Source organism: Harmonia axyridis, chromosome 4 (assembly GCF_914767665.1).
Source record: "Harmonia axyridis chromosome 4, icHarAxyr1.1, whole genome shotgun sequence".
Classification (NCBI taxonomy): Eukaryota; Metazoa; Arthropoda; class Insecta; order Coleoptera; family Coccinellidae; genus Harmonia; species Harmonia axyridis.
In genome coordinates, this window is record NC_059504.1 from 49,023,760 (window position 1) to 49,041,870 (window position 18,111).

Genomic DNA, 18,111 nt, shown 5'->3' on the forward strand with positions numbered 1-18,111 from the left:
TTTTCCATTCCATAAATCTTGAATATGCGGTTTCGTAAATTTTCCGCGAGTTAGCTGGCAATAATTTTTGTGACGCTACTTGCGCTGCTTCTATCAACTCCGGTGGAGTCAGAGAAAACTCGGAATCAGAAATTTTTATAACTTTATATTATTCAACAAAATAACTACTAATCAATTATTACTAAGTTCGCAATTTTTGAAACAAATCACAAAATTAAATTGACAGATATTTGATTACTTTGAAGTTTCCCTTAGCAACGCATGTCTAATTGCAGCTACTAGTTTAAAAATTCAAATTTCATATCGATAACATTCTGACTTTAATATATTGTAATAATATGTTCTTTCACTATTAAATTGTCGTTTTTCCTGTCACAGAAAAAAATAGTGTATTATACACGGGAAAAATATTAGATTTTAGCTCTCGGTTTTTTGTCTCCCTCCGCTCCGCGTCGGGAGACAACATAACCTCGAGCTAAAATCTAATACTTTTTTCCCTTGTATAATAAATAACTATTATTTGAGTGATTCTCGATTAAATATGCAAATTTGAATATTTGGAATCTGATATTTTTCTTATTGTCGGATTTATAATAAGCAGAATATTTATTATTTTCTGTATCTACCTGCTGAAATCCAAGGTTTGGCAAATTTTGCTCTCCTAGTGTCAGTTCGTTTTCTGAATTTCTGATATATTTAGGTCTTTATTTTGATATATTTTGCGTCAATATGAAACGTTGATTCACTATGGGACATGAGAAGTGCGTTCTTTGTGAAGAAACTCGCAAATTGAGTGAAATATCGTATCACTGATATGTTTTCATTTCCGCGCGCTTCATGTCAAATTTTATAGTTCATATTGGGGACAAAATTTGCTTACTAAAAATGACAAATGCTCCCTATATATATGTTTATTACTTTGAGAATTTGCTTCGATAATCGACGTACAGAAACGAGTGGTTAATTATGTTCTATAAAAAATATTAAAACGTAACTATTGAGCATTCGTCATTTATGCGCCGATTGCGCCTTTGGAAACCACAAAACTCCCCTGAACTCACACTCAGGTTCAAACAATACAATAGGGAATTTAGATTATAGATCTGTTGCCTCTCATATTCGTGAAAAACAGAAACCCAACCAACATAAGGAATTACAGTAACGTCAGAACTTACACATTTTCATTTCTGATATCGGAGAATCTGGAGCAACAGGAAACTCTCAAGGGGTACGGCAAGTGTTCAAAAATTGATGTGTTCTCTCGGGATACGCATGCAATATTCAGGATTCTTGCTTGGGATTCCGTTGGAAGCCTACAGCTTCCATACTTCGTCGATTTAATTTTATATAGGGATTATTATAATATTGAGACGTTACGTCGGTAGATATGGTCTGGATGTTCGTTTTGTGTCACACGAGTATTTGTGCTAAAATAACTTCCTTTACATTATGGTTTTTATTCAGCGTAGAGCGTACGATCTGTAACAAATAAATTTCGTTTTATTCTATTCACGATCCAGAGGAAAGAATTGAAAACCTTATCGTTTTTATTCATTTCTTCATTCACGAAAAATGATTGGAACATCTTCATTGTAACAAACCGGATATTGTAGTGAAAAAGAATCTTCAAAATTAGGGAAACGGACAAATTCTCAACGAAGTTTGTATTTCATTTCCTCTTGCTGATTTTAGCAATGATTTTGTGGCTCGATTCTTAGGGAACATAACTGTTCAGATGCTATACGCATTAACTCTCACTTTTGTTTTTTACAACTTCTATTGAGAACACTTGTGGAACACTTTGTGGAATGATTCATTGACATTACAGATTATTTACGAACAGATGTTGCCTCATTTTTTTTTATTGCGATATCTTAATTATCCCATTACCTATTATTAAAGTACAGCACTTCATATGGTATAGTATATCCAAAGTCACTTGGAGGAAGCCTGAATATTTCAATTATACAAGGGTTCTCCAATTTTTCAGAAATTCCTTTGGAATTCATGAAAATATTGCTATCAATACTCTCAAATAAACCCCGGTATTTAGCAAATCGTCTTGGAAACAAGAATGTCCCGATTAGATTGATCTTATTGATTGAATATGTCCCCTCGTATTCCCCTCTCCACTTTGAGAGCGTTTTTGGTTACACTCATTGGCTGCATCTGTCACTTCTTAATTACTTTCTAATAATTCGCATAGACCAGTGTGGTCCATAGGGGTATTATTGAAATGCATTTTTACGAAGTTTTAGTCCGTTGTGTTACTTTTAATGATTTCGACTATAATGTTTGGCACAATTCTATGGCTTGTGTAAAAAAATATGAATATTTCTCAATCAAATCTATTCCTCCATTTACTTTCAAAGTCAGAATCGATATATGACGGGTTCTGAAGAAAATGCTTTCGCATCCTAAATATCTTCATTCCACTGAAGGAAGAATTGATTAAAATAAGATCAACCAACAAAATTTTCATTACATTTTATGATTTTAACAATGTAATTACTGGTTTGAGAAATCTATTGTAGAATAGGCATATGATGTTGAGGCTCTTAGTACATCAAATTAGAAGCTACGTAGCCGGATCGAAAAATCAATCAAGTATTTTATAGAAGATAGAAATATTTCACCATTAACTGCTATCAGTCGGGATAGGTTACATATATCTTTGAATATTTATTCTGATTCTGAATACGAAAAATTTAAGAGTTATCGAGGAAAAACTTGAAAAAATACTACAATTTCTAACTGAGTGAAGTAGTCTATGACTTCCGGAAAACATGAAAACTAAAATTGATTTGGATAAATAAATTTGACATTTCATTAAATGTCATTGATTATTCGTAGTTAAAAATTTTATCGGTTTATGGATTTTCAACCATCTTAACGAAAAATTTATTTCAATTAATGAAATTTCGACTTTTTAGTTTCTTTTTATTTTTTCTGGAAGTCATAGACTACTCCATTCAATGAGCAATTGCAGTTTTCCTTAGTTCAAGTTTTTCCCCGATAACTCTTTAAATATAGGATTTACTTGAGACCCCTCTCTTTTTATACCTACGTAAAATTGACTGAATGAATAAAAAATATAGGTTTTTTCCGAAAAATTTTTTCATAAGATATCTAAAAGAATCTCATTAACTCATGAACTGATGAGCTTATACTCAAGTATTGCCATATTGCTGAAATTATCATCAACCATAATGCAATAATATAGTGGGAGTGCCGTTTGAAAGAAAGTAAGTAAGTTTGAAAAGAAAGTAGTACTCTGTTTCCGGTATAAAAGAAAATTGTATGAATTTTCAGCACAAAATTATTATTAGTTTTCCACTCGGTTTTCTATAAACAATAGGCGATCCCGGTGATTCACCCTGTACATCATTATCATTTAGCCTTCTGCTTCCTTTGAGGGACATAAATTTCGTCTTACAATAACTAAGAAATGAAATTCAATCCGACAACGTAGCTGCTAATTTGACGTAGAAAATTGGATGTCATTCAAGGGTCTCAAGGTCATGCCTCTATCCTACCCTAGTTTGTCTTATCTTCAGACAGAACATTTCCGAATTCATCTCAAACATTTTCGTGCTCTTATTATTCCTTGATAGTATATTACAGGTCGAGAATAAAGAATAATCAAATCATAACACCGTAGAATGACATAGTATCATTTTTGATGTAACATCAAAAGCTACTCACGTCACAAATTTTCTGAAAGAATCGACATCTAAGTCCCATACATACGCAAAAATCTTATTTTCAACTCAAGGGTTTGAAAAGTGTGCGCCTATGGTTTATGACTGTTTTGCAATTATCTCTGGCCAAACGTTTTTATAGACTAGTTCAAGTGACTTTGGATATACTATACTCTTGTATTCGAGAGAAAATGAACTGAAAGCTTCGTTGAGCTTTTGTCCGTTCCCCTAATTTTTATCAGTGTGTATACTTTTTCAATGGTTTTAATTTTATGGAAGTATTCAAAATAGAGTCGGTAAAATGTTACGCAAAGGCCATCTAATAATACTGACCCCAGGAGAAAGCCATGAGGAACACCCCAGTATGATGAATTCGCAGCATATAAAGTTTCTTTCCCTAATTTAAGCGAGTACGACATTTCACGGTACGAAACTGTTGCAACATAATCCGTAACAAATGAGACATTCAGTGAGAGAAAAGCAGAATAATCCCAGCTCCAAACTATGAAACTTCTATTCGATCCTTCGATCGGATTTGAACTAGGTGATTCACTACAAGAACGTTCCTTAATCTCTTCTGTATTCAAGATCCCGGGAATTTGAATTATTACAGCTTTCGAACTTGTTTCGGGCAGCTTTTTGGCACGAGATCTACCTCCAGACGTGGCTCCGAATGATGTCGGTGAATTATCGTAATCTGCCAAATTGGTGCAGTTCTCGAAGTTTACAAAAGGCGTCCCGAGGACTTTTCGACCAATTATGAGGTACGACGTGGAATTTGAGGCTCAGGGATCGCTCGATGTGGCGTTATCCACATTTGTTTTACGAGCTCTTCCGCTTAGATCATATGCCGTACGGCGTTTTTCGTGTTTTATTTGGAAACTTTGTCTCCTTCGCCGATTTTCGGGTGCCCATTTGCATTTTACGATTGGCGGGATGGGTTCTGTTTTGGGGTGGAAGCTGTGACGGCAGATGATTCTTCGATTCCGATCCTCGAACTTATTTTGGTGTTGAAGCGCGAATAATCAGACGCTAGTTCAACAAAAAAAAAAGAAAAGATGGTTTTGAAAGTTTGTGGCAAGATAGCTTTTAAATTGGTCGCATCTTCACTTTCACAATGATAATAATGAGGGAACTGAAGACAGTCTCTTAGCAGCAATAGTAAATAAACTCACCTAAAAATTTACAAACGATAGCCAAATATTTCGTTATTTTTGAATAACCAGCATGTTTTTTAATTACGTAAAGAAAAATATATTCATACGTAGTGGATATAACGATCAGGACTATTACTATTACTATTTACTATTTATTTGTACAAAAATTTCATGTACAAAATTTTAGTCATTTTCAGAAAGTTAATATTTTTTGTTTCCTCTTATTAGTTGTTGGTTTTTTGTTGTAGTTTTTCATAATTGAATTTCGATCTGCTACTTAAATTCTCAATTGACTATACAGGGTGATTCACCGCGATGTCCTTTAAGACGTCCATGAAAAAATAATCATAATTTTGGGTTGAAAATTTGTAGGCTGGGGTTTGAGTCGAGGTTTGAGTCAACTAAAATATTTTCACATCTCTAAAACTTCCGGTTATACCGGAAGCAGACAACTTCTTTCTTATTTCAAATAGCTTATTCGATGACAATTTTATCAAAATGCCATAACTTGGGTCAAAACTCAACGGTTCATGAGTTAAAGGCATTTTTATGGAAAATATGGTAGCGACAAGGACTCGCATATTTTTTTTATAACGAGCGTTCATTAAAATTCGTGGTCAACAGTGATGTGGAGATATTAGAGTTGATTTTCTGTGATTACAAGTAGCGCTCAGATTGTACCTCAATTGAACCCAGATTTGAAGTAAACAAATTTTAGTGATATGGTGCAAGCTAAGGGCTACTTATAATCATCGAAAATCAACTATAAGTTCTCCACAACACTCTTGACCACGAATAATTTTAATGAACGCTCATTATTTCAGCAGAAAAATTTTCTGGAAAAAACCTTTTCAATGTTTGATCCTGCTAATAAGTAATATTAACAGACTGTCTTCAGTTTGGACCAAAAATGTACAGGGTGTTTATAAGAAGATCATAAACATAGACAACTCGAATTCAATCTAAATTTTTTATTCTTTCATTCAATTCAACGTATGAAAAGATGGTGTTCACTCAAGCAAACCCTATACACAAAATGTGAACTTTAGAAGTTATCGAGGAAGAACTTGGATTGAAGAAAAACCGCAATTTCTGAATGAGTAAATAGTCTGTGACTTCCGGAAAACAGACTACTCCACCCAGTTAGAGATTGTGATTTTTCCTTACTTCAAATTCTTTTTCGATAACTCTGAAGTTTTCATTTCAGATATAGGGTTGTTTTGAGTAAAATTAACTGTAAGAATGAAAAATATAGGTTTTTTTCAAAATCATGTGTTTTGATGAATCAGAGCTGGCCATGTTCATGATTTTCTCATGAACACCCTGTCCATTTTTTGGTCCAAACCACAAACACTCTTATTGTACTAGGTATATATTGGCAGGATCGAAAATTGAAAATTTTCTTTCAAAAAACTTTTTCTGCAGAATTATCAAAAAAAATCTTAGTCCCTGTCGCCTCAATTTTTTCATGAGATTCCCATTGACTTCAAAACCGTTGAATTCCTACCTAAGTTATGGCATATTGCTAAAATTGCTAACAAAAATGCTATCTAAAAATGCAATAATATACTGTGACAGCCATTTGATATAAGAAAGTAGTAGTCTACTTCCGGTATAACTGGTTCTAGAGATCTCAAAATATTTTAGGGAGAAGGGTCATTGCCTCAAACACTAACATGCAAATTTTCAGCACAAAATTATGATTAATTTTCCATAAACGGCTAATGAGCCATCGCGTTGTATCACCCTATTTAATCTTTGCATACCATGTGAAAAAGGACTCAGAATTATTGAAAAATTTCCCATTGGAATGATTTCGAAGTTGAAATTATGGTAATCACACTGAAAATTAGTCACAGTTAATTGCTACACTTCTAGAGAGTCTTCAAGGAATCGTATGGGCTTTGACACTTTCGATTTTCAATTCGAAAATTCGCCTCACTTTTGCCAACTTTCGGTATCCCATTAGCATTCAGCTATCTCGGTTTGAGATTCAGTCCGGTGAAATGACTTTTAATGGCGATAAATTTCATCCCGCAAAACTTCTATCAGACTCGCTTTCAACGTCGCCTACTGCACTTCAAAAGTTGAAAAGCTCAATAAGGAAGATGAGGAAGAGCAGTTATACGCGATCATTTCACTATCGCCCTGAAATCCAGTCTATTAGGTATTGGTTTTTGTTATTGAACTGTAGCGTACACAGTGTACTGCTCCGTTTATTTTGTTGGCTTTTAAAATATTATAATTGTGAGTGATCACCTCGGGAATAGATCTTTTCAGTCATCGAAGGACCCACCGAAGATAATATCTGTGTGAGAGTTTCAACCCTGTCTATTACAATGTAATGTAATGTGATCTTTCTGTGTAACTTTCATACTCGACATCGAGTTATAGCAATATTATTATTATTATAATTTGAATAAGGGAAAAGAGAAACAGAGCTTCTAAACAGGTTTACAAATTTTCTTGGCTTTTACAATAAGCAAGTTCTCTTGGCCTTAGGATCTCAAAGATTCGTTCCTTCATATAGCATTATTAGAATATCTCCGTTTAATCGATCAACAAAGTGTTGAAGCTAGTGAGTTATTGCATTTATTATTAATTGTATAACTGAAGGTAGAGTAACTGGAACCAGTGTAGTGAACTACGAACGAATCTACCCCGTTGAACGTGAGAAAAATAACTATATGTTTAATCTTTTGAACCAGACCTGTCCAATGTCATTAGCGGGAATGCGGACAAAACGACATATGCGGACAAAATGAACTCTTAGATTTTTTCAAAATTGGCGGCGTATAGCTTGGAGTTTTACAGTGATTCAGGTCTCGCTTGTGATAATTGTTATTATGGTTATGACGTAATAATATGTATAGATTTGAAGATGAATATTGGTTTTATTCTGAAATTGTGCTTCAATATTATAAAAAGTGTGTATCGGACTAAATGACATACTACTTTTTTTCGTTCCAAACCTGGAGAATAGTGGCTACGTTGCATTCGGTGTTTTCACTGGGCTCATATATCTTTTGCTACTGTCTCAAAAAAAACAAAACGTTCATTTGCGAACTTTTCATTTATATATTATTTATGTCATTATGTCCATTACTAGTGTGTCATTTTGTCCTTAGTATACGCACAAAACGGATTTTGTTAGAGGACAAAATAACTTCTTATCTCTTTTATTTTTGTAGTTCTATTCAATTTTCAGCTTATGATACTTGGAAACCATTAACCAAAGTTAGTATTTAGTACCAAAATGGGAGCATTAATGCAATAGCTAAAAATATATAATTGAAAAACTAAACAGTATGTCATTTTGTCCGCATTTCCCCTAATATTTCAAAATCTTGAATTCGCAAAATTTCTCCTTCCTATGAGGACCTCAACTAAGAATGACCATCGGCTCATGAAATAGGAAATATATCTGAAAATACTGAAATGGCATTTCTTCCATATTTATCAAGTTTCAGCTACCGCAATGGAAATGACCGCAATTGAAGACCCATATTCGAATGTTATCTAGTAGAAATGCAATAAAATTCCACTCCGTTCTATTGTGAAAACTACCTGTAATCCGGACAGTTACTACCCTATTCCCATAGAATCGCTTTGGGTAGATCATCGTTAAAATAATTTCCGATTGTGAACCGTTCCCTGAAATGGAAGAGCTCGTAAAAATCCCATTCTGGATGAAATAGTGACATGGAAACAGAAAATTCGAATACAAAAAACAGCCACTTGAAAAATATGACCCGGTTGTTTTCTTGTAGTTGGAGTTGTTTATTACTTCATGCACATACCATTTTTTTTTCAACTAATGGGGATTATTGTGATTTGAATCAAATTATTTATGGAAACAATATTAATAGTATATTTCTTGAATAGGTAGCTACAAATTCTACAATAACAGCTGAAAATTTTTTCGAGAAATAGAGTTATTCGAAAAAGCAACGCCTGTTTGAATAAAGAATATAATGCTGCCTTGTGTAATGTAAAGCTCTATCTTATTTTGGATCTTCAATTCAGCTCTTTTCTAAAACTATAAGATCTATTGGCTAGAAAGTTGCCGCATTATGCTTCATTTGCTATAGCGCATTGATTCTTCTAGATCGAGAACACCATTCTTGTATTTCAGTAAAATCAAAAACAAATCGTTTTTTCAGAAGGCAACAATAATCATTAAATCAACAACATATATTGCGATGTTGATGCCAAGTGAACTTTTTTACCACAATATTTAAGTAGTTATAGTTCCAGAGATATAAATTTTTGAAATTTTCATTCGGATTTAATGATCCTGTTTCGAACACAGTCGAGATTTCGCATTTAATAAAAAAAATAAATATTAGATCGCAGTGTGAAATCAGCAGTATTTTTTCATCTGCATATAACATGACATGCTAGAATAAGCTATTCACGGTTTAATACAAACATAGGTTGTTGATATGTCTCACGATAATGGAATACTCAAGCATGTCAATGATATGTCCTATGCGATTGTTTCATCATCAGTTACTAATCCTATCAATAACTACAAGCGATTAGATGTAATATAAACAGGATTAAGTGTTTAATTGTAGATTAGAAGTGCATATATGCCAATAGACTCATTTTACAGTGGAATGAAGCCCTAAATTAGTTCGCTCATAGTCTGAATAAAGCATTAATAGTTATGGTTAGTTTTCATTCAAACGTAATCCATCATCTCTATCTACAATTATATGTAACATTAAGATGGCAAGATTACAATATTCAATAACTTAAGTATTGTTTATTTCTTCAAATTGATTAATAGTAATAGTTTTCTGTACAAAGTATAATATCACCACCTCATTCTTAAAGCTTGTATGGATGAACCTTGTTCAAATATAAAGAACATTCAATAACAACTTGTTCAGTTATAGCAGTGTGCGGTAAACAAAAATCCTCAAAACTCTATCAATTTCACAAATTTTGGCACTTTCAGATTTATTTTTTATAATAATTGTGATTCAATATTTCATGAAAAGGGAAACAGAAAAGATATTCGCATTAGTATTAGCACAATGCGTTCGGAATTACCTAAGTTATGCTTAGAATTTGGATAGAGTCTTTTATCTTGATTCCTTGATTGAACTTACTGTCTATAGGTAATGATTCTTAGTGTACTCACCGATGGGTCTATTCATTAATGAATGAATAGTTTTTCCTCAAAATGTATATACTTCGATTCATTTGTTTCAATTTTTTCCCCAGAACTTGTCTTTTATTGTAATCATCACTGCTAGCAATTGACTCATAATACATCTTCAACTGAAAACATATTTCGTATCACCAATACCATTTGATAATATATGTAAAAACAAATATACCTTGCATGGAAAATTTGTATTAAATACATTAGAAATAACTATCTGGAGAAAAATTGATTTATTCATGTAAATCTTCACGTATTTATGCAAGCCAGACTCATAGACTACTCAATAAGTCAGTCTGTCAATAACCATGGATTTGTAGGCGGGATTTGAGATTTTCTTCAATCTATGATCAACTACTTTATGTAGTTACTACGAGTATATAGATTATTTATCCAAAACTATGGTCAACATAGGAAACAGTGGTTGAATTTTGCATAAAATCATGTTTTCAGTAACAAGATTGCAAGATTCCATTAGTTTTGAATGAAATGTCTGGAATTGTTGGTGTGTCCAAGCTTTTTCGGAAAATATCAAGATATGACTAAGGACTTTTTTAGGATTCGATCTGATTCAAAGAAGATTGGACAATGATCCTAGGTATCAATTGATTTTTCTGAAATTTTTGTTTGTTACTCCTATGCCATATATAAATAATAATTGCCTACCATGCAATTGCTACAGTTATTGCATGACTTGATATTCAGGTTCCAATTTGAAATATAAGCTCTTATTTTTAGAATTTCCTAAAATTGGTAAAACTTGTATTGGTTGCCCCAAATTCATTCTCAAATCATAAAAATCTTCAATGCAGAGTTTCACACTGCAAATCATCCAGGAATCTATCTTTATCTGTGAACTTAACAGATAATTAAAATATTCGATAGCCACCAAGGTTTCCGGATTTAACACCATCATATTTTTTTCAACATTTTCAAATTGATAAATGTTGTTCTTTAAATATGATCGAAAGTGAAATTTAAAAGTTTCTTAAAACTTGAAAATAGTTGAATATTTAAGGTTGAAGCAAATTAATTCTCAATTTCATAAATGCCCCTTCCGGATTTATCAATTCTATGTTTGATTCAAGGTTTGATTGAGGTGGTAATACGGACTTTTGAATTTGGATTCAGTTTTGGATTAAGAATATTCGATCAAATATAAATAATCAATAAATTCAGATTTTTCCTCATTTTTTCTATTTTTTCTAATCCTGCATGAAGCAAAGAGTAACAAACAATGAATTCCTATCGAATATATTGCAGTTGGAACAGTGAGAAATATTCATCTCATTTCCAGAACATAGATTGTTCATTTTTCAAAAAATCTTAGGGGGCGAGACTTTTGACTATGTGTGTATGTTGTTTTGAATGTGAAAAAAAAGCGCAACAATATCTGTAAATCGCACTTGTCTTTTCCTCATAAGTTTAGAATTATCTGCGTTATGGTTAGAATTCGGAAGAAATTGTTTTCCTGGGATGAACTCACTGCTTATAATAATAATTGTTTCAAGTACTCACCGATGGGTCTACTCCTCAATGTGAAAGAGCTTTTCGTCTTAGAAACGTTGAAAGGATTCATTCTTTTCTCAAAACTTATAAACTTCGATGCATTGCCAAAACATGTAACCTTTTATTTTCATCCTCACTGCTAGCAATAGACTGATGAGACATCACAAATCTATATCGAACAACATCATCAATACCATTCGTTAATAAAAATGATAATAACAAATGTACCTTGCACGGAAAATTTGTATGAAATACCTTAGACATAACTATCTGCATAAAAATTGATGTATTCACTTGAATCTTCACGTATTTATGCAAGTCAGTCTCATAGACTACTTAATATGACAATAACCATCGATTGGTAGGCGGGGCTTAGGAATGCCTTCAGTCTATGATCAAGACTAACTACATAGAGCAGTTAAAATCTAAAACGGTGGTCCAACTGACGAAACAGTGGTTTAATTTCTCAAATCGACGCATGATTATCAAATAATCGACGCATAAAATCATGTTTTCAGTTATTAGATTACAAGATTTCATTAGTTTTGAATAAAATGTCTGGAATTTTTGTGAAATATTAAGATATGACTGAGGACTTTTTTTAGTGATCTGCTCTCTAGAATTCGATCTGATTCAAAAGAGATTGGACAATGATCCTAGGTATCAAAAAAATTCTCTGAAATTTTTGTTCGTTACTCCTACGGTCATATATAAATAATAATTGCCTACCATGCGCAACAATATCTGTAAATCGCACACTTCTTTTCCTCATAAGCTTAGAATTTTTACTTTATGATTAGAATTCGGAAGAAATTGTTTTCCTTGAATGAATTCACTGCCTTTCCTATAATAGTAATTGTTTTGAATAGGTACTCACCGATGGGTCTACTCCTCAATGTGAAAGAGCTTTTCGTCATCAAAAACGTCGAAAGGATTCATTCTTTTCTCAAAACTTATAACTTCGATTGTTTCCCAGAACTTCGTAACCTTTCATTTTCATCCTCACTGCTAACAATAGACTAATGAGACATCACAAATCTATATCGAACAAAATATTTCGTATCATCAATACCATTCGTTAATGAAAATGATAATAACAAATGTACCTTGCATGGAAAATTTATATGAAATACCTTAGACATAACTATCTGCATAAAAATTGATGTATTCACTTGAATCTTCACGTATTTATGCAAGTCAGTCTCATAGATTACTTAATATTTCAGTATGACAATAACCATCGATTGGTAGGCGGGGATTAGGAATTTCTTCAGTCTATGATCAACGACTCTATGTAGTTACTACGAGAATATAGAGTAATTATCCAAAACTATGGTCAACATAGGAAACAGTGGTTGAATTTCGCATAAAATCATGTTTTCAGTAACAAGATTGCCAGATTCCATTAGTTTTGAATGAAATGTCTGGAATTGTTGGTGTGTCCAAGCTTTTTCAGAAAATAAAAGATATGACTGAGGACTTTTTTTAGTGATCAGCTCCCTAGGATTCGATCTGATTCTAAGGAGATTGGACAATGATCCTAGGTATCAAATGAATTTTCTGAAATTTTTGTTTGTTACTATACCATATATAAGTAATAATTGCCTACCATGCGATTGCTACAGTTATTGCATGACTTGATATTCAGGGTCCAATTTGAAATGTAAGGTCTTATTTTTAGAATTTTCTAAAATATGTGTAACTTGTATCGGGTATCCCAAATTCATTCTCAAACCATAAAAATCTTCAATGCAGAGTTTGACACTGCAAATCAACAAGTAGTCTATCTTTATCTGTGAACTTAACAGATAATTAAAATATTCGATAGCCACTAAGTTTTCCAGATTCAATACCATCAGATTTCTTCAACATTTTTAAATTGATAAATGATGTTCTTTAAATGTGACCAAAAGTAACAATCTAAAGGTGGTAAATCTGGAGATCTTGGAGGCCATCGAATATTTCAATTATCAAAAATTCACAGATCATCATATCCTCATAACTGATTCTAATGAAAAAAGTCCTCCAAAATATTTTTGTTTCATTATTATAGCGCCAGTAATGAAGAAGTTATGAGATCATTTATTTCACGCCGTTTCTTAAGACTTGAAAATAGTTGAATATTTCAAGTTGAAGCAAATTAATTCTCAATTTCATAAATTTTGCTCCTTCCAGATTTATCTATATTAAGTTTGATTCAACATTTCAGAAAAAGAACAACAGAAAAAAAAAAGATTGCTGCTCAAGCAAAGCAATTGCTGCCCAATCAAAGCAATTGCTGCTCAAATTTCATTGATAACTTGATTCGTGGGATGCCTAGGCTTATTGGGCAGTTGATTGAAAGAAGAGGTTGTAATACGGACTTTTGAATGTTGATTTAGTTTTGGAATAAGTATATTCGATCAAAAATAAATGATCGATAAATTCAGGTTTTTCCTCTTTTTTCCAATTTTTTTTCATTCTGCATGAAGCAAAGAGTAACAAAGAATAAATTTCTATCAAATATAGTGATAAAATAGTGGAAAATAATCATCACATTTCCAGAATATTGATTGTTCATTTTTCGAAAAACTAGGGGTTATGTGACTATGTATTTATATGACTATGTATTTATGTTGGTTTGAATGTGAAGAAAAAGCGCTACAATATCTGTAAATTGCACTGACAAACTATATGGGGTATGTCATTCGATTCAGTTTTCTCCTGTTTACCACATACTAAAAGCAGAACACGGTACTATTTCAAACATAAAAGTTATGAATTTTTATCAAGAAAATGCCCCCAAAACCGCAGTTTCCTCCCTCCCCGAGGCCTAACAAACTATATGGAGTATGTCATTTGATTCAGTTTTCCTCTGTTTATCACAAACTGAAATCAGAACACGGTACTCCTCCATTTAAGAAGTTATGAATTTATTAATGGAAAAATACCCCCAAAATCGCAGTCTCCCTCCTATCCGAGGCCTGACAAACTATATGGGGTATGTCATTTGATTCAGTTCTCTTCTGTTTACCACATACTAAAAGCAGAACACGGTACTGTTCCAAACAAAAAAGTTATGAATATTTATCTAGAAAATACCCCCAAAACCGCCTTGTTTCCCTTTCCCGAGGCCTGACAAACTATATGGAGTATGTCATTTGATTCAGTTCTCTTCTGTTTACCACCTACTAAAAGCAGAACACGGTACTGTTTCAAACAAAAAAGTTATGAATTTTTATCTAGAAAATACCCCCAAAACCGTAGTTTCCCCCTTCCCCGAGGCCTGACAAACTATGTGGGGTATGTCATTTGATTCAGTTTTTTTTCTGGTTATCACATACCTACTGAAAGCAGAACACGGTTCTCCTCCATTTAAAAAAGTTATGAATTTTTTAGTGGAAAAATACCCCCAAAATCGCAGTCTCCCCCCTTTCCGAGGCCTGACAAACTATATGGAGTATGTCATTCGATTCTGTTTTTCTCTGTTCACCACATACTGAAAGAAGAACACGGTAATATTTCAAACAAAAAAGTTATGAATTTTTAACTAAAAACGGCCCCTATAACAACATTAACAACCCTTTAAATTGCTTAAAAATGTTCAATATTAGAAAAAAATATCAAAAGTTTGTATTGCTTGAGTCAAATAATATATTACTATCCGTTTTCATATCGAAAATCATAAATATACCATTTTATGCTTGGACCCTACTTTTGGCTCGGAGTGTACCTACTTGTGGATGTGGATAACTTCACACCGGTCTGCCTATAATAATAAATGTTCTAAGTACTCACCGATGGGTCTACTCCTCAATGTGAAAAAGCTTTTCGACATTATAAACGTTGAAAGGATTCATTCTTTTCTCAAAACTTCGATTCATTCCCAGAACTTGGTAACCTTTTATGTTCATCCTCACTGCTAGCATCACAAATCTATATCGAACAACATATTTCGTATCATCAATACCATTCGTTAATAAAAATGATAATAACAAATGTACCTTGCACGGAAAATTTGTATGAAATACCTTAGACATAACTATCTGCATAAAAATTGATGTATTCACTTGAATCTTCACGTATTTATGCAAGTCAGTCTCATAGACTACTTAATATTTCAATATGACAATAACCATCGATTGGTAGGCGGGGCTTAGGAGTTCCTTCAGTCTATGATCAAGACTAACTACATAGAGTAGTTAAAATCCATAACTGTAGTCCAACAGATGAAACAGTGGTTTAATTTCTCAAATCGATGCATGATTATCAAATATCCACGCATAAAATCATGTTTTCAGTAATTAGATTACAAGATTACATTAGTTTTGAATGAAATGTCTGGAATTTTCATAAAATATTAAGATATGACTAAGGACTTTTTTTAGTGATCAGCTCTCTAGAATTCGATCTGATTCAAAGGCGATTGGACAATGATCCTAGGTATCAAAAGAATTTTCTGAAATTTTTGTTTGTTACTCCTACGTCATATATAAATAATAATTGCCTACCATGCGCAACAATATCTGTAAATCGCACACTTCTTTTCCTCATAAGCTTAGAATTTTTACTTTATGATTAGAATTCGGAAGAAATTGTTTTCCTTGAATGAATTCACTGCCTATCCTATAATTGTAATTGTTTTAAGTAGGTACTCACCGATGGGTCTACTCCTCAATGTGAAAGAGCTTTTCGTCATCATACGTCGAAAGGATTCATTATTTTCTCAAAACTTAAGAACTTCGATTCTTTCCCAAAACTTCGTAACCTTTTATTTTCATCCTCACTGCTAGCAATAGACTAATCACAGACATCACAAATCTATATCGAACAACATATTTCGTATCATGAATACCATTCGTTAATAAAAATGATAATAACAAATGTAAGGTACATTTGTTATTATCATTTTTAGAATTTTTACTTTATGATTAGAATTCGGAAGAAATTGTTTTCCTTGAATGAATTCACTGCCTTTCCTATAATAGTAATTGTTTTGAATAGGTACTCACCGATGGGTCTACTCCTCAATGTGAAAGAGCTTTTCGTCATCAAAAACGTCGAAAGGATTCATTCTTTTCTCAAAACTTATAACTTCGATTGTTTCCCAGAACTTCGTAACCTTTCATTTTCATCCTCACTGCTAACAATAGACTAATGAGACATCACAAATCTATATCGAACAAAATATTTCGTATCATCAATACCATTCGTTAATGAAAATGATAATAACAAATGTACCTTGCACGGAAAATTTTTATGAAATACCTTAAACATAACTATCTGCATAAAAATTGATGTATTCACTTGAATCTTCACGTATTTATGCAAGTCAGTCTCATAGACTACTTTTTCAGTATGACAATAACCATCGATTGGTAGGCGGGGCTCAGGAGTTCCTTCAGTCTATGATCAAGACTGACTACATAGAGTAGTTAAAATCCATAACTGTGGTTCAACAGACGAAACAGTGGTTTAATTTCTCAAATCGACGCATGATTATCAAATAATCGACGCATAAAATCATGTTTTCAAAAACCGGATTGCAAGATTTCATTAGTTTCGAATCGAATGTCTGAAATTGCTGGAGTTTAAGATCTGACTGGGGACTTTTTAGCAATCAGTTCTCTTGGATTTCAATTCGAAGGGTATTGGACGAAGATTCTAGCTTTCGAAAGAAATCTCTGAATTTTTTGTTTTTTCTTCTTGGGTGCTCATGAATAATAATTCCAAGCCATGCGATTGCTACACTTACTGCATCACTTGATATACATGGTGTTATGCAAAATATAAGCTCGATAGAATCTCCTAAAATTTGTGTAACTTGCAAAGAAAGAATTTCATTATTTGCGACCACGAGAGCTATTGCCTTGGCAAGTATAGGAAGGAGATCGATAAAATTTGTATTTGTATTTCATCCTTCCGCTTCGCTCATTTAGAATTTTTTTCAACACGAATAAGTATTATAAAATTATAAAGTTCGAATGTAATAATGATACAATTGATCTGAATGGGATGTTTTTGGGTCTGATTGGTTCGATTGATAATAAACATTTGTGTCGAATATGTTTTCATTTTCCCTCTGTAAGAGGTAAATTCGATCAAATAATTTTTAGGTTTCCAATAAATTCCCCGAAGCACATCATATAATCATCATTAATTCCGCTGTTAGCTATATGGAATGATGGAATTATTTAATTGAATTAAAGTTTGTTACCAATGAAATGTATTTTGATATCGGAACGAAATGTCCCAAATATTATACAGAAATCACAGATGTCAACTCAAAATACAATGGGCCTATATAGTTTTTTATGTAAGTTTATAGTAATTTTATGCCTTGACACGAATCTCGAAATAAATTCCAGAACCATCAGTAATGAATTACCACTCACGCAGTTGTGTGCTGACGTTATATAATCAATAATAGTGGATGATTCAATTTGCAGAAAAAATCGGCAAGTTTTGGTTCAGATTCTACGAGTATCATACATTTCTTCCTAAGATAAATAGAATACCTATACAGGGTGTCCCGGGAAGAATGCGACAAACGAATACCATGAATTAAGGTCATCGTGGAAGACCCGTA

At 32.8% G+C, this 18,111-nt stretch overlaps 1 protein-coding gene across 2 annotated transcripts in view; it reads right to left on the minus strand.

Moving 5' to 3' along the window:
• LOC123679358 (neuroligin-4, X-linked-like) overlaps positions 1 to 18,111 on the minus strand; it is a 447,908-nt gene that overhangs the window by 310,764 nt on the left and 119,033 nt on the right. Inside the window, exon 1 of one of the 2 annotated variants that reach the window (XM_045616937.1) lies at positions 1,176 to 1,462. The exons of the other annotated variant lie outside the window; for it this stretch is intronic. The gene's annotated coding sequence lies outside the window, so the exon portion shown is untranslated. Of the gene's footprint in view, positions 1 to 1,175; positions 1,463 to 18,111 lie in introns of those variants that run through there. 2 annotated transcript variants of the gene reach the window in all.